Below are 16,104 nucleotides of genomic sequence, written 5' to 3'. Positions count from 1 at the left end.
TGTGTTGCTGGGCTAAATATTAGTAGACTATGCACAATTTGCATTCCTGGTTTTTGATTTCCAGAAACTTGATATGCCTTAAGGATTTTTGCTAATATAAAGGAGAAAGAGGTGACAGACAAAAAGAGTGGGGGAAGAGGGATTCCCTAAGATTCCAAAATAGATGGCAATGTGCAAAGCACACTATGGCTGGCTCCCTTGAGACAAGCCAGGATACAAGTGGGGAAAAATTAAAATCCAGGGCAAGCCTGCATCTTGCCCTTAGGCAACGTGTTGGACCCTGGGCACCATTGTTACCATAATCAGCAAAGATTTCCAGGTCCAAGTTTGTGAAGAGTAAAAGGTCCTCAATAATTATAGATTGATTTTCCTAATGGGCTATTGGCCCACAAGTTCTGAGCCAGATTGAATCTGATTTAAAAACTAATAATAATCCTTTAGAATGTGGTATCTTTTGTATGCTGAGTTTTGAGAGTAAAGGTCATGCACAGAATTTTAATATTTTGTAACAATAATTCATCACCTAAAGAGATCATTGTAGAAAATAGTGCCTTAAATATTGGGATAAAAACAAATTTGGGGATATTTTACATTTCTTCTTGCTGCTCTTGGTATTCCATCCATCTGGGTTGGAAAAATCTTGGCAATTCTGCTCAACCCTCTATTTTTAACTGGATAGAAAAGATGAAGTGCCCAATAGCTCAGTCATAGTCCAGAAGAAGCCAGCAATACTTCAGTAATTATAAGCTACACAAGCTGAAGTGAGGACCGCCTGTGCCTGTGAGGGTAACCTTTCCTGGCCCAAGGATCAGGGATAACATGGACTTTGCCCCTTGATGCCACTTCCTTCTTTTTCACAATAGCTACTATAAAAGGCTACACTTTGAAGTGCTTAGTTTAAAAAGTGTTGGTTGAACTAAGCATAGTGGTGGGAAAGAAAGGAAGAAAATAAGTGAAATAAAATCTTCAAATTAATCTGAAATATATCCTGCAACAGAGATGTCATGCTGAAGGATTTGTTGATTAGAACAGATGCTTGGAGTTTAGTAATTCAGCAGACCTGATGAATGGAGGACTCTATAATGCATATAAGGTGTGACCCTGCCTGGCTAATTCCAGTGCTGCTTGGTGCCTGGTGAGGGAAGGGGCACAGAAGCACCAGCTTTCTACTTGGTTTAGGCATTGGAAAAAAATCCAAGGGCTCCAAGCACAGCTGCTTTTCAAAGATGTTGATTTGTGATTTAAGAATTGATCAAAGATTCATTTGTCTCCCATCACTTGCTCTTGTTCATCCAGTTAGGGGGTGTACCGGTTTGTATATATTATGTTCCTCAGAAAAAGCCATATTCTTAAATGCAGTCTTGTGGGGGCAGATGTATTAGTGTTGATTAAGTTGGAACGTTGGATTAGGTTGTTTCCATCGAGATGTGACCTGCCCAACTGTAGGTGATAGATCTGATTAGATAATTTCCATGGAGGTGTGGTCCTGCCTGTTCAGTGTGGGCCTTGATTAGTTCACTGGAGCCCTAAAAAAGCTCAGACATAAGGAGCTAAGGCTAGCTGGAGCTGAGACGGACATTTGGAAGATGGCTGTTGTAAGCTGACACTGACATTTTGGGGAACACCACTTTGAGATGCCAACTGGGAGCAAGTGGACACTAGGCACGTGCCTTCCAAGCTAACAGAGGTTTTCCAGACACCACTGGCCATCCTCTAGTGAAGGTACCTGATTGTTGATGCCTTACCTTGGGCACTTTATGGCCTTCAGACTGTAAACTTCGTAACCAAATAAACCCCATTATAAAATCCAATCTATTTCTGGTATTTTGCTTAAGGGCAGCATTAACAAAACAAAATAGGGGGTATTAGTGAGCTTCTGCTAGTATCACTTTTTTGATGTGTGTGTGTGTTTTTTTTTAACCCCAGTAAGTGGAGTTGTGAGTTGACTACATTGAAATGTAGTGAAATATATTCATCATTATTCTCTTACTTTTTGTGATATTCAAAGTTCTTATAGTTCTTTGGTAACTTCAGTGCACACATGAATGAGGCAGAGGAAGGAGGAGGAGAGATTCCTGCACAAAAGTGTGAATCACATTTACTTTTGTCAATATACATAGTTGTTTAAAAGTATATTAGCCAGTAATCCCCAATTACTTTAATCAAATGTAGCATCTTGCAGATAAGTACTGTCATCTCTAGAACAGTTTCCCATAAGACATTTCTGTCTGTATTTTCTACAATTCCCAATGACATTTTATATACATTTAATGAATGCTGAATTGTTGAATAAATTGATGAATAAATCAATTAACTTATAAAGTATAGAAACATAAGGCTGGGAAAATGATTAATAAGATGCAAACATCTTGTGAAAAGGAGGCCATTAAATTTGATTTCACCAGAAGAATCATTTTAGTACAGAAGGAAATGAAAGTGTGGATGGGTAACATAAATATATTTTAAATATCCTTGTTACATATTTAAAATTTTTCTATGTAAAAAAACACTTTAACTTATTGTAAATGGTTGTGCATTATATATCATTGATTCTGTGTTAAATAAAAGGCTTGGGGGACATAAAGGAAAAATACTGCTTGGATAATGCTCAGTACCAAGTGTTGGCCACTCTAATTTATTTTACTGAAAGCTCATGCAATAAAGGATTAATTCTAGGGTCTATTAATAACCGTATTTTAAGAAACAGTGGCTATTGTACTTCAGGTACAAAGTTGAGTCAGCATCTTCCAGTTCTGATTTTTTTTTTATCCTGTTTTTATCTTTTCCCTGTGGAGCAACCAGGGATACATACACTTTCTATTAACTTGAGAAAGAGTAATGGCTTTTCTAGTATATGAATTAGCAGCATTGAAGTCTGCAATTACAGCAAAAAGAAGAAGAAAAAAAATTAAGAAGTTTGTCCCAGTTTCACTTGAAAGCACACAACTTATGTCCATTTTTAATGAAAAGAGACAGGTACGGTTCATCTTCTATAGGCAATGTCTTGAGAGAGAAAGTAAACTCTGGTAGATTTGACAGACCAGTAGGAAAATAAGTGTTAGGGATTGGGAAATAGGAGATTTGGGTTGAAGACCCAACTATCAACTAGTTGTTGATGTTAGATCACATTTTAATTTCACAGAACTTCTTTTAAAAGGGTGTAAGTTATCACAGACTATATATCTCATCCAGTTTTAACTATTTCCATAATGAAAATATTATAATTTTGTTTTAATTTAGGCTGTTTTTGGCTCTATTTAGACTGTTTGAGGTAGTGTACACAAAAATAAGAGATACAAGCCCTGATACATGTGCTTTTCTGCTAATTAGAATATTGGGCTTATAAAACAATGTGACATATTTCCAAATAGATAGGATTTTATCAGAAAGTGTCGGTTGAAGTTTGTATAGTAATCAGTTTTTAATAACAATATAATATTGTTTTACTTTACATTTAGCAATTAAAATATATAAAGCTCAGACTTACTAGGTTATTTACAAGAAATGTGTTTCATAATAAAATTTAGGTTGGAAATTTTGGCTTAGGTGACAACCCTGTGTGGTAATTTCTATCCAACATGTTGTGTCTGGTAGTAATAGCTCCTGCCTCTCCTTAATCTCCTGATGTGAGAGCCGGCCTCCCAGATGACCCCAACTAATTCCTGCCTGCTGATATTCATATCTTATATAGTCTCTCACACATCTCCAGGGTTGGTCTCTGAGGTGAGTGGAATATTGAGAGAAATGTTGTCAACTTTCTTGGGACTAGGACCTGGAGATTAGGTTATTAAAGTTTCTGTGACCTCTGCTTTGGTTGCTCTCTCACACAGTTTTAGATGATTCATTCTGGGAAAAGCCAATCATAAGCAGCAGTCACATGATCCTCCTGCCAACAGCCACATGAATGAGCTTGGAAATGGATCTGGAAGTCCCAGTCAAGTCTTCAGAAACTTCAGTCCCAGAGGACAGCTTGACAGAATCTCATGAGACACTGGAACACAGGACCACATTTTGTACATTTTGATGTTCCTGGGCCATGGCACTTTTGCCTTTGTGTGCTCTTTCTTCCATTTATAAGCAAACAAACAAACAAATAAGTAAATAATAATACAGGCACATACACACCCATACGTGTATAAATGTGCATAGTATATTGTATTTATGACTGCATTGTTGTAGAAAGGAATTTATTAATATGGTAAATAAAAATATTTTGTTTTTCCTAAAATTTCATCTTTTTTCTTCAGATTTTAAAAGTAATTAAAACATTTTCATAGACTTCTAAAAGCATTTTGGGCCCTATTACAATGCGTACTATTGTATAAGTCAAACCTGCCTGCCAGATCCAGAACCATCCAGCTAAGCTGCTTTTGGATTCCTGACACTCAGAAAGTATATAAGAAAATAAAATTTTGTTGATTTTATTGGGTCAGTTTGTTGTACATCAATAAATAACTAGTGTATATGGGAAATTGTTTTATTCTACATTTAAATAAATATGATTAAGTTTTACTACACAGGTGTAAAATAGACGAAATAGATTGAAAAAGGACATCCTTATTTTATTGTGAGTTTGCAGTTTCTTTCTTATTTTAGGGCTACTTCCTTCTATATAAACATTGCTGAAAGTGTTTAATTTGTAAACTCCATTAACCCTGAAGGATTTTTGAAAGCACTTCATTTGCTATACCTTTACTACCTCACCTGTCCCCAAGATTCTGAGCTGTTCTATCACAAAAATTTGCCATGACTAATTTTGTGAACTTTTCAGGGATTTAAGTCTAAGCAAGGGTCAACAAACTAGGGCCTGTAGACTACATCTGGCCTGCTGCCTGTTTTTGTAAAGAAAGTTTTATTGGAACACACCGACACCCATTCCTTTCCATATTATCTGTGGCCAATTTTGCTCTATGAGGACAGCATTGTGTAACTGTACAGAGACTTTGTGGATTGTGAGTTTAAATATTTATTATCTGGCCCTTTAGAGAAAAACTGTTTGTATACCCTTGGTCTAAGCCAGGTCTAATAATTCTGTAGTGAATTAAACTTATTCTCATTCAAATCATATGAATAAAATAAGGCCCAAGGAATTCCATGAGAACAATTCTAATAAAACTAATTTATCCTGTGTTTTCTCCTTTTTTTAATCCATATCTAATAACTCATAAATTCAAAGAATAATGATAATAATCTATGCCTCCAAGCATTCCACATTATTACTTTATTGCAACTTTAGTAAAGTGGTGTTGTTACTTCTGTATGTATTTGGTTTTTTGTTTTGGAAAAGATGAAGGACACAGAAAAACTTCTAACATCATTGAAATAGTACCTAAAAGGCTTTATGTAAACCTTCTGCTATTTTTCTTTGAAGAGTGATTTCTCCAAAAAATTTTAATATTAGCCTTCTTTGGTAACTTAGAATAAAGCTTGTTAAAATGTTTGATGTATATGAATAGTGGATTAAAATTTTCCTTAGCCAAGAGTTAGCTTTTGTCATTACAAATATTGTCCTTATAAAGTAAACCTTTATGTGTTCATTTATTCCAAGATCTAAACTCTATATTTCTAAGAACTATGGAGCAGGTTGATTGATAGTTATTTACAGTTTTTATGAACTTGAACTTCCAGTTTGGGATAAGTATACCATATACTTAAAGTGATTGAATATATAATGCAGTCTCTAAGTGAATTACACAAATATATATCTAACAGGTAAGATATAGTACACTAAAATGTTTACTTTTCAGTGTTTAATTCTGCTTAATTTATAAAGAAGAGGTTAACTAAAATGATTTCATGTTACTAACATTTTATCCTTAGTTTTGGTGTTTTAATTAAGTGTATAGATATTTCTTTACCATGTGTTTCCCAATGCCTGATGCATGATTTCAATTTACAAATGCTAATTGAAGCATAAACAACTTGCTTCTACAGAATTACACATAATTATTGCACATTCCCTTGTTCATGAAAAGAAACATATTGTCAATTATACCAATGATTTTGCAAATCATAAGAACACATGAATAGGATTCTCTAAAACTGGAAGCCTCACTCTAAGATTAAACTACTGTGCATTCTTATCAACCAGAGTTAAAAACGGAATGCCCAGAAGTATACAAAATACAAAAAACAGGTTATTTCCAAAGAGTGCTATTGAACCAAAATATTGGTCTACTGTATTCTCACATCTTTCAATTCTACCAAAAATTTCAAAATTAATTATGGTGATAATAAGTATACAAGCAAATTACTAACACAAAAATATTCTTGAAATAGATCTGCTGCATGCAAATGAGTGCATTATACTTATTAAAAAGATCATAGGCATGCATACTTTGTGGGGTTACAAACAAAACAGCAGTTTTTAAACTGAAAAGCTGAATGAAGTTTTTCTCCACTATCAATTAATTGGAAAGTAATTTATGTTAAGAATTATTTTTAGCTGCCACAGAAAACTCTGCAATTTATCACATCAAATACAAGAACAATTAATGTTTATTCCAAAGGTAGTCAGTAAATCCAGGGCTATTCACATGCTCAATCATGTCGGCAGAAACCCAAGATCTTTCCAGCTTTCTGCTCCTGCTACCTATTTTTACCAGCAGCAAGACAGCTGCCACAGCCCTGGATATCATCTCGTCATCTCATCATCAGTATTCCAAATATGAAGAGGAAAGGGCCGGATATTTGTTTTTATTCCTTCTTTGTAAAGAGACCTCCCCAGAAGCCTTTCACAGCTCTTTTCCTTTCTTTAACTAGTTCCTTGTCACATAGCTGTCCCTAGTTGAGGGAGGCTGAGAAACTGGCAAAAGGGAATGAGAGTAAGATGATTGGCTTCACTGGTAATGATTCATCTCTAGAGTCTCAGTTTATTGTTGACCTAACCAAATTTGGATTGTATTAGTGAGAAAGAAGAAGAGGATGCAATCTACTATGTCTGAAAAAGAAATACAGCAGAATAACAATTTTTACTTGCTTTACAATTTTGCTATTGAACATAATAATCTAGTGAAATTTAGGATTATAAAACTAAGGCTGACCTTCACAGCAATTGAGAATTCTCAAACACTAAATTTTAAAATACCCCACATAATTCTCTTCCAAGATTTTTAATGGATTATAATATTAATACATAGAATACATATCATTCAATATTTCCTTTCTTTTGGTTTTATAAAGCAAATAAGTTCTTAAACTAACATTTTGTCAAATTCTTTAAGAAGAACTCACAGTACTTGTATAAAATCTTTTATATTATTAAATATCTACATTAAATATGAGTTTTAAAGTCAGATGAGAGAGGATAAGTCCTGAGGTTTTTTTGTAGGTGATTTTTTTCTGTTGCTAAATAAATTTAGTCAGGAATACTGTCTGTGCTGGTTTCAATGTATTATGTCCCCCAGAAAAAACCATATTCTTTGATGCAATCTTGTGGGGCAGACATTTATTGCTGATTAGATTGGAATTCTCTGAGTGTTTCCAAGGAGATGTGCCCCACCCAACTGCAGGTGATAACTCTGATGAGATAATTTCCATGGAGGTGTGGCCCTGACCATTCAGTGTGGGCCTTGATTACTGGAGCAGTATATAAGCTCAGACAGAAGGAGCCAGCTTGCTACAGCCAAGAGGGACACTTTGAAGAACGCACTGGAACTGAGAGAGGAGCTTCAGCTTACAGAGACACTTTGGAGATGGCCTTTGAAAGCAGACTTTTGCTCCAGAGAAGTTAAGAGGGGACAAATGCCCCAAGAGCAACTAAGAGTGATATTTTGAGGAGCTGAGGCCTAGAGAGGAACATCCTGGGAGAAAGCCATTTTGAAACCAGAACTTGGAGCAGACACTGGCCACGTGCCTTCCCAGCTAACAGAGGTTTTCTGGATGCCATCGGCCACCCTCCAGTGAAGGTACCCAATTGTTGATGCATTATCTTGGACACTTTATGGCCTTAAGACTGTAACTGAATAACCAAACAAACCCCCTTTTATAAAAGCCAATCCATCTCTGGTGTTTTGCATTCTAGCAGCATTAGCAAACTAGAACACTGTCTGTGCTGGTAGATAAAATAATGAATATTTCATTCAAATATAAAGTTGAAATTTTCATGGGTTATCAAATAAAATAAAATTTGGACCTAAAGTCCAGATATTTCTTAGGATACTAGCCAATAAAATCAGTTGGAAATTGTGTGGATGGATACAGGGTAAGGGAGTAATCAAAATGCTTTGATATTATAAACTGTAAATTGACTGATATACTATCTGTATTTATCTGAAGTACTATGATGCTTATCAAGTTATTTGATCATGATTATTAATAATAAAATACTATCACTACTAAGGGAAAAAGTTTAATCCCAGGAGAGATGAAGTAGGAAATAAATAATTAGCAAAATCCTAGATAAATTTTCCATTTCAGTGTTTTCAATAAGGGTCATACAAAGGCCTTACCATGAATGCTGAACACTTCATATAATGAGGTGCTTTTCCTTAGGACAATGAGGCACCATTAGAGTTAATCTTTCAGGCCTTATTTTCTATTTGGTCTAATCTATCCCTAATTACCCACAGAATCTTCTTTCAGACAAGGACCATAATCTTAAGACAGTGAATAAAACTAAGGGGCACACATTATGAGACAAAAATAGAATATGGCTACATTGTCTCAACAGGGATGGAACTATGCATAAGTTTTCTTAAACCTTACATTACAGAGGGGACACCTGAACCAAAAAGGCTCTACACATGGCCAGGTAATGTGACTTACTGGAAGCATTTCCTTTTTCATTGTTCTACCTCTAAAACCCCCTACAAAATATGTCCAAGGAAAAGAGCACTATATAAAGAACTCTTAGGAATTTGCTATGAAATAGAAAACATTAGAGGATATTTAAAAAAAAAAAAAAAAAAAAAACACACATAAATTTTGCTGTTAGATAGTCTCTCAGAAAGTGAGTCAGATATACAAATAATATAACCTTCTCTCCCAGACAACACATCTATGTCATGTTTGTCAGTGCATTTACTGCTTCTTCATCTATCCAAAAAAAATAAGAGCATCTTCCCCTGAACTAACATGGAAAATATAAGAATTACTTAATGGGCTCTGTTAAAAAAAGTCAAATACATCAAATTGATCAACCTTGAAGTATAATGTCACAGGAAATGTTAAGACCCATTATCTTCTCTGAGAGAATGAAAGCTGTCTTCAGTGTGTTATGGGTCAGCTAAAGCAAGCTTCTTCCAGATGTTATGAGTGACCCAGACTTCAAACAATTGATGCTCATGGATAGATTTGTTGGTTGAAAACAACTCTCCTCATTTTTCAGTCAGACTCAAAAGCTATCAATTTTTTACCATGGGAAAGTGTAAGTTATTTGAATCATTGTATTAGTCAGGATCAAGTCAGGAGAGATAATTGTTTAATAACCGTTTCAGTTAGCTTTGACTTACTATCTGTCCTAGCACAGAATCATGTATAGAGTGTGTGCTGATTAAATATTTGGTGAATAGTTATTTTATACCCTACACTTTTCATAATGTTGTGCTGTTGGGACTATGGAGAAACCATTATGGGTGGTATGGTCCATGATCTCCAGAACGTGTAATCAAATTAGAAATATAGATTTTATTTATTTTACACACTTTTAAAAATTTATATAATTTAAGAAACACTTTATTGTATGATTAGAAATATTTCCTAAAATAACATATGAAAGCTCAAAATATGGGCTCATCCTTTCTAAGTTGTCTGTTTCTGACCTTCAACCTTCTAGTGTCTCCAATTCCTTTACAAATGCTCTCACCAGCTCATTATCATGATATCAGAGACACTTACGAGCAATCTGCAGTGTCTGGGCAACCAGTGATCTTTTTACCATGATACATTTTAAGGAAAGAGTTTCCAGCTAATTAAAACTACCTGTAAATGTTTTGATTAAATATCTTCTAAGTAAGAAGAAAAATATACATAAATACAAGGATGCCAAAGTTAAAAGACAGTTAAGAATCTTATCAATCATGTCAATACAATGGTTAAATGCATAAGACTAATGAAACACTCATCAACAATGAGTTTATATTCTGTTCACTGATGCAGCTATTCTTAGTCCTCCAATGATTTACTCTTTTGAAAGTCATCGACAGACTTTCTTGGATTTAAAAAAAAAAAAGAAAGGAAAAGAAATACAAGTGTCTTTTGTTGTGAAGAAAGATCACCTGTTTAGATATCCTGAAATTATCTTCTTTCTGCTTCCTGCTTTTATTCATCTGATCAAACTGTTTTTTACAATGATGCAATTGTTTATATATTTACACTTTATAAAGTAAACATTGCATAGTTATCAGAACTGGACACATACAAAACACCTTAAAAAGTATAAAATACAAGTAAAATACATGAATTAATGCAGTTGAAAGAATCTACTCAAAACACAGAAGCAACTACACATAGCCAAATAATTAGTAGTCTCTGTGTCAGAGAGACTAAGCTCTAGGATCTTTAAAGTTCAAGAAAGCCCTATGTCAGTGGCACAGCCTAGTCCAGGCAATAATCCAATCAGATTTTTCAAGAGCCTCTATTATTCTTACAGGGTGTTCATACTCTTGTCACTCCTGCCTTCTGCCTACCAGGTCCCAATGATTGGTGAAAATGTTATCCATCCAAAATTGCTGAATGTATATCTAGGCAAATCAAAGATCAAATTCACAGGGCTCATTTTCCTAGTGTAAAATTCTCCTAGCATTTCCATTCCTGTGTTACTGGGTTCTATTGCTATATCTGCAATGGCTCCAATGAAGTTCACCGAAACCATAAAGAGTGGCTGGAAATGTGTTATAACTTCAATGAATTGAAATTCATGGAGTTTAAACTTACCTAAGTTCACAGAACTAATTTGGATATTATAACTAATAGTTCTTCTGCAGCTTCTAGTATGAATATCAAGTATTCTATCATTTCTATTTTCCAAGCATTGTGCTCATGCTGAATAAGCATTATCTCAATTAATACTGTCAATGATCCAATAATTTATCTACCGTAAGCCCCAATTTAAAGACAAAGTAACCAAAAATCAGGGAACCAAAGAATCTATATAAAGTTACAGAGTTTGTAAATAATTCTTAGATTGACAATAGTGCTGCTCCATTTTTGATAATATATGGAACAAGTAGTTAGAAGGTCAAAAAGCAAGTAAGGCTCTATAGACCACATGCTAGGCCATAAAACAAAACCTCAGTAAATTTGAAAGAACAGAAATAATACAAAGTATGTTCTCTGATATGATGGAATGAAATTAGAAATTAATAACTGATAGAAATTTGAGAAATTCACAATATGTGGAAATTACACAGCCTATGTTTCAATAACCAATTGGTTAAAGAAGAAATCCAAGGGAAATTATAAAATACTTTGAGATAATGAAAATGAAGATACAACGTACTAAAAAGTACGGGATATAACTAAACCACTGCTTAGAGGGAAATTTTAGCTGTAAGTTCCTGTGTTAAAAAAGAACAAAGATCTCAAATCATTAAATTTATCTTGGAAAAAGAAGAACAAACTAAATCTAAAGTAAGCAAGAGTTAGGGAATAATCAAGATCAGAGTGGAAATTAATGACATAGAGTATAGAAAAACAACAGAGAAAAATCATTGAAAACAAAAGCTAGGTATTTGAAGAGATTGGCAAAATTGACAAACCTTTGGGTAGATTGATTAAGGAAAAAAGGAGATACAAATTATTGGAATCATATAAAAATAGTGGCAATATTACATTAATAAAAATATTATAGAGAATATTATGAACAGCTGTATACCTATAAATTAGATAGCTTAGATGGAGTTGATAATTTCATAGAAATGCACAGAAAATGAAACTGGCTCAAGAAGAATACTTGAATAGACTCTGAATAGACCTCTAACAAGTATACTGATTGAATTAGTTATTGAGAACTTCCCATAAAGGAAAGTCCACTTCAAATTGCATTTACTGGTGGATTTTACCAATCTCATAGAAAAATTAATATGAATTTTTCACAAACATATCCAAGCCACAGAAGAGGAGGAAAAGATTTCCAATCCATTCTATGAGGCCATTATAACCATTATAACACTGACACTAAACAGACACATTTTTTTTTATGAATAAGGATGTAAAAGTCCTCAACAAAATGCTAGCAAAACAAATCCAGCAGCATGTGAAAGGAATTATACAATATGACCAAGTGGGATTTATCCTAGGAATGCAAGGTTTGTTTAATATGTAAAACTCAAATAATGCAATGCAACATAAAAAAAGAATACAAAACCACAAACTATGTAATCATCTCCTTAGGTACAGAATAAGCATTTGACAAAATCTAAAACCCTTTCTGGAAATAACATATTCCAACACACTAAGAATAGAAAAGAACCTCCACAACCTGATAAAAGACATCTACAGAAAAGCACAGCTGACTTCTTATGTAATGGTGAAAGACTGGATGCTTTCTGTGTATGGTCAGGAACAAGACAAGGATGATTGCTCTCATCACTTCCATGCAACCTTGTACTAGAGGGTCTCCCAAGGGCAATTAGGGAAGAAAAGAAGGATAAGTCATCCAGATTGAAAAGGAAGATGTAAATTTATATCTATTTGCAGATGATATGATCTTATAGATACAGAAAAACCTAAGGAATCCACTAAAAACTATTAGTGAGTTCAGCAAGCTTGCCCAATACAAAATCAGTATACAAAAATGAGTTCTATATCTATACACTAGCAATGAACACTTTGAAAATGAAATTAAGAAATGAGTTCCATTTGCAATAGCATCAAAAAAAAAAATAATAAAATACTTAGGAATAAATTTAACAAAAGAAGCCAAAACCTGGACTCTAAAAGCTAAAAAGTATTGAGGAATGATAGTAAAGAAGATATCAATAAATGGAAAAAAATATGTTCCTGGTTTGGAAAACCTTAATATTGCTATGATAGCAATATTCTACAAGTTAATCTACATATTTAACATGATCAGATTTAATTCCTACCAAAATCCTAGCTGGCTTCTTTGTGGAAAATGATAAACTGATTATGAAATTCACATGGAATTGCAAGGGAACAAGAATAGCCAAAGCAGTCTTAAAAAGAAGAACAAATTTGGAGGAGTCACACTTTCCAATTTCAAAACTTACTACAATGTAAGAGTTATCAAGACACTGTGGTACTGGCATAAGTATAGACATATAAGATAGATAGATAGGGAGACATATAGATATAGATATATACATACATTTATGGAAAAGAATTGAGTTTCCAGAAATAAACTCATATGTTTATAGTCTACTGATTTTTGCAAAGGGTGACAAGACCATTTAAGAAGGAAGAATAGTCTTTTCAAAAAAAGACTGCTGGGATAGCCAAATGCAAAAGAATGAAGTTGGATCCTTATCAGACACTATATACAAAAATTAACTCAAAATGGTTCAAAGACCATTGGACCTGAAACTACAAACATCTTAGAAGAAAACTTAGGGATTTTCTTCAGAAATTCAAGGAGATGCTACCCAAAAGGATTGGCATTGATATGCTCAGCGACGCTCCCTTCAGTGCAACAGAATGAAAGAAACAGAGAATGAATCTGAAAGAAGATGAATTTGCCTTAGTGGTAGCAAGACCATGGTTTGACATGAGTGAGTTTCTGTAAGTATGATTTATGAAAGTAACTGGTTAATAGCATTGAAACTATAATGCCATATTATGTCTTCTTTCTTTTGGTTTCTTCTATATTCTTTGTTTAGTACATTATTAAAGTCAAGTTTTAGATGTTAGATCTGATACATTTGAATATATAAATTGCAATATAACTCTAATGACACCTTCAACATGCTTGCTTTTCCTACATGCTTCACATTTTATGGTATACATATCAGGAATTTACTGACAATATTTCAGAGTAGTCATCCCAGTGTAAAACTGCCATCACGGTCCACCTCACACCCAACTCTCAAATCTCACAGAGGTTTCAACCTTGCTATAGCTTTTAGTAATTCTATGGGAAACATATTAACCCTAAGATTTAAAATTCTTTATAATACAAAATGATCTGACTAGACCAATGATTTTGTATGATATTAGATTTTAGAATATAGTACACCAGAGTTGGAAGGAATAGAACAAGTCTGCTCAAGGAGATTGCTCAGATTTTGAAATCTAATCTCACTGATGTGGCTACACATTATGCCTTATTTGAAAGACTATTGATAACATATAATTGAGTATTGGTGAACAGAGTCCACACCACAGAAATGTACCTGGTAATTAAAAAGCCAAAAAATTGATCATGTCTTGGACTAGGTCAGATATGTACTACAATGGTGAAGCACCAATCCAGCAAACTTCACTCAAAAAGTGGAATTAGGAAACTTGAAGATGGCAGTATAGGGAGGTTGGAATTTAGTTAGTCCTCTAGAGCAGCTAGTAAATACCCGGAAACAGTTAGTAATATTCTGGAACAACAGTTTGGGGGACATCCATGACCAGCCACACATCATACACCACCCTGGAAAGGGTGAAAGGGTTAAGGCCACAGTGTAGAACTGTAAGTAAAGCACCCCAAATGGCAGAGGCTGGTACCCTGCCCTAACTGGCATGGCAGTCTGAGCTGGAGCACTTTCCTTTGGTTAAAAGAAGCAGTCTCTACTGGGAGCAAGGGAAGACAGATCAATCAGGCTCTAACTGCAGTTTTAATTAACAAATGTGGACTAATGAATACAAGCTATGAGCACAGATAAACCCAGAACAAACAGGAAAGGAACCCTGAGGTCTCTCTTGGTAGGGAGGAGGTGTGGCTGACAGAAAATAAAATAAAATAAAATAAATTATATTAAATGAAAATAAATTAAATTTATAAAACAGAGGCTTTGGAGTCAACCAAGATCAGAGTACTGGAAAGGGGCTCTGGCCCTAGAAAAAGATACACACATAAAGCTGGGTACCAACTCTGCCTCTTAACTGGAAAAACTGGGGGGCTGGGGACTGGCTTTGAAAGGGGATTTCTTTTTTTCTCTCTCTCTTTTATTAAACTATTCCAAGTAGCTCATTAGAGAAGCCACAGGCATTTTCAATTGTCAGTGTTGACCCAGGCAAGGGTGGAGTTTAGATATGTCTGAGAGACAAAGTAAGGAGTCAAGTAAAGGAGATAATTTCCTAAAGGGCATATGTTCCCCAAGAAAAGGGGTTTGGAGCCCAGCTCAAGTTGTGGCTCTCCTTCAGGAAATTCAGACCCTAGGGCCTGGGGTGGGGTGGGGGGACAGAAACAGCTTAAAGAGGCTTCATACTCACCCTGAGTCTCAGCCATGTCCCCAGCAGGGACAGGGTCATTCTAAAATGAGAACTAAAGTCACAACACCTCTATATGCCAGTGGGGAGCTGCAAACTGACAAGTGCCACTTTCTGGGTAGGATAGGAAAAACAGTGTCTGGAGACCTCACAGGAAATTCTGACAACCTGCTGGTTCCATCCTCAGGGAAACTTGATAGTGATTATCCCCTACTCCTGATACCTGAGCCTGTCTGCTCTGAGAAAATCTGTTTCATATTGATCATATCTTGATAGACCCTCTTCAAAAAACAAAAAAGATTCCATACAGGCAAGACAAGAAAAAGAATAACAAGAGCTGAAAAACTCTGGTCTGTTCCACAGAAGCTATGCTAGAGGTCTAGAATAAGTTTAACTGAATGTAAAAGAATAGATAGAGAACAAAGCCAACCAACAAGAAAACCATAGGTAAAAGAGTGAAAATGGCAGTTAGAAAAAACTAATCAGGAAACCAGATATCTAGGTACCAAAACAAACAAACAAACAAACAAAAAATTATGAGTCACATTAGGCCTGTTCAAAGGAACAAGCTAACACTTCAGATATGGCCCATTGAAAGGAACAAACTAACATTTCAAATGAGATACAGGAGTTGAAACAACTAATTAAAGATGTTCAAACAAACATGCTAAATAAATTCAAAGGTCAAATCATTGAGTTGAGGGAAGATATGGCAAAAGTGATGAAAGATATAAAGAAGACATTGGGTGAACATAAGGAGAAACTTGAAAGTTTGAAAAAACAATT

Source organism: Choloepus didactylus, chromosome 4 (genome assembly GCF_015220235.1).
Source record: "Choloepus didactylus isolate mChoDid1 chromosome 4, mChoDid1.pri, whole genome shotgun sequence".
Taxonomy (NCBI): Eukaryota; Metazoa; Chordata; class Mammalia; order Pilosa; family Megalonychidae; genus Choloepus; species Choloepus didactylus.
This window is presented reverse-complemented; position numbering follows the sequence as displayed.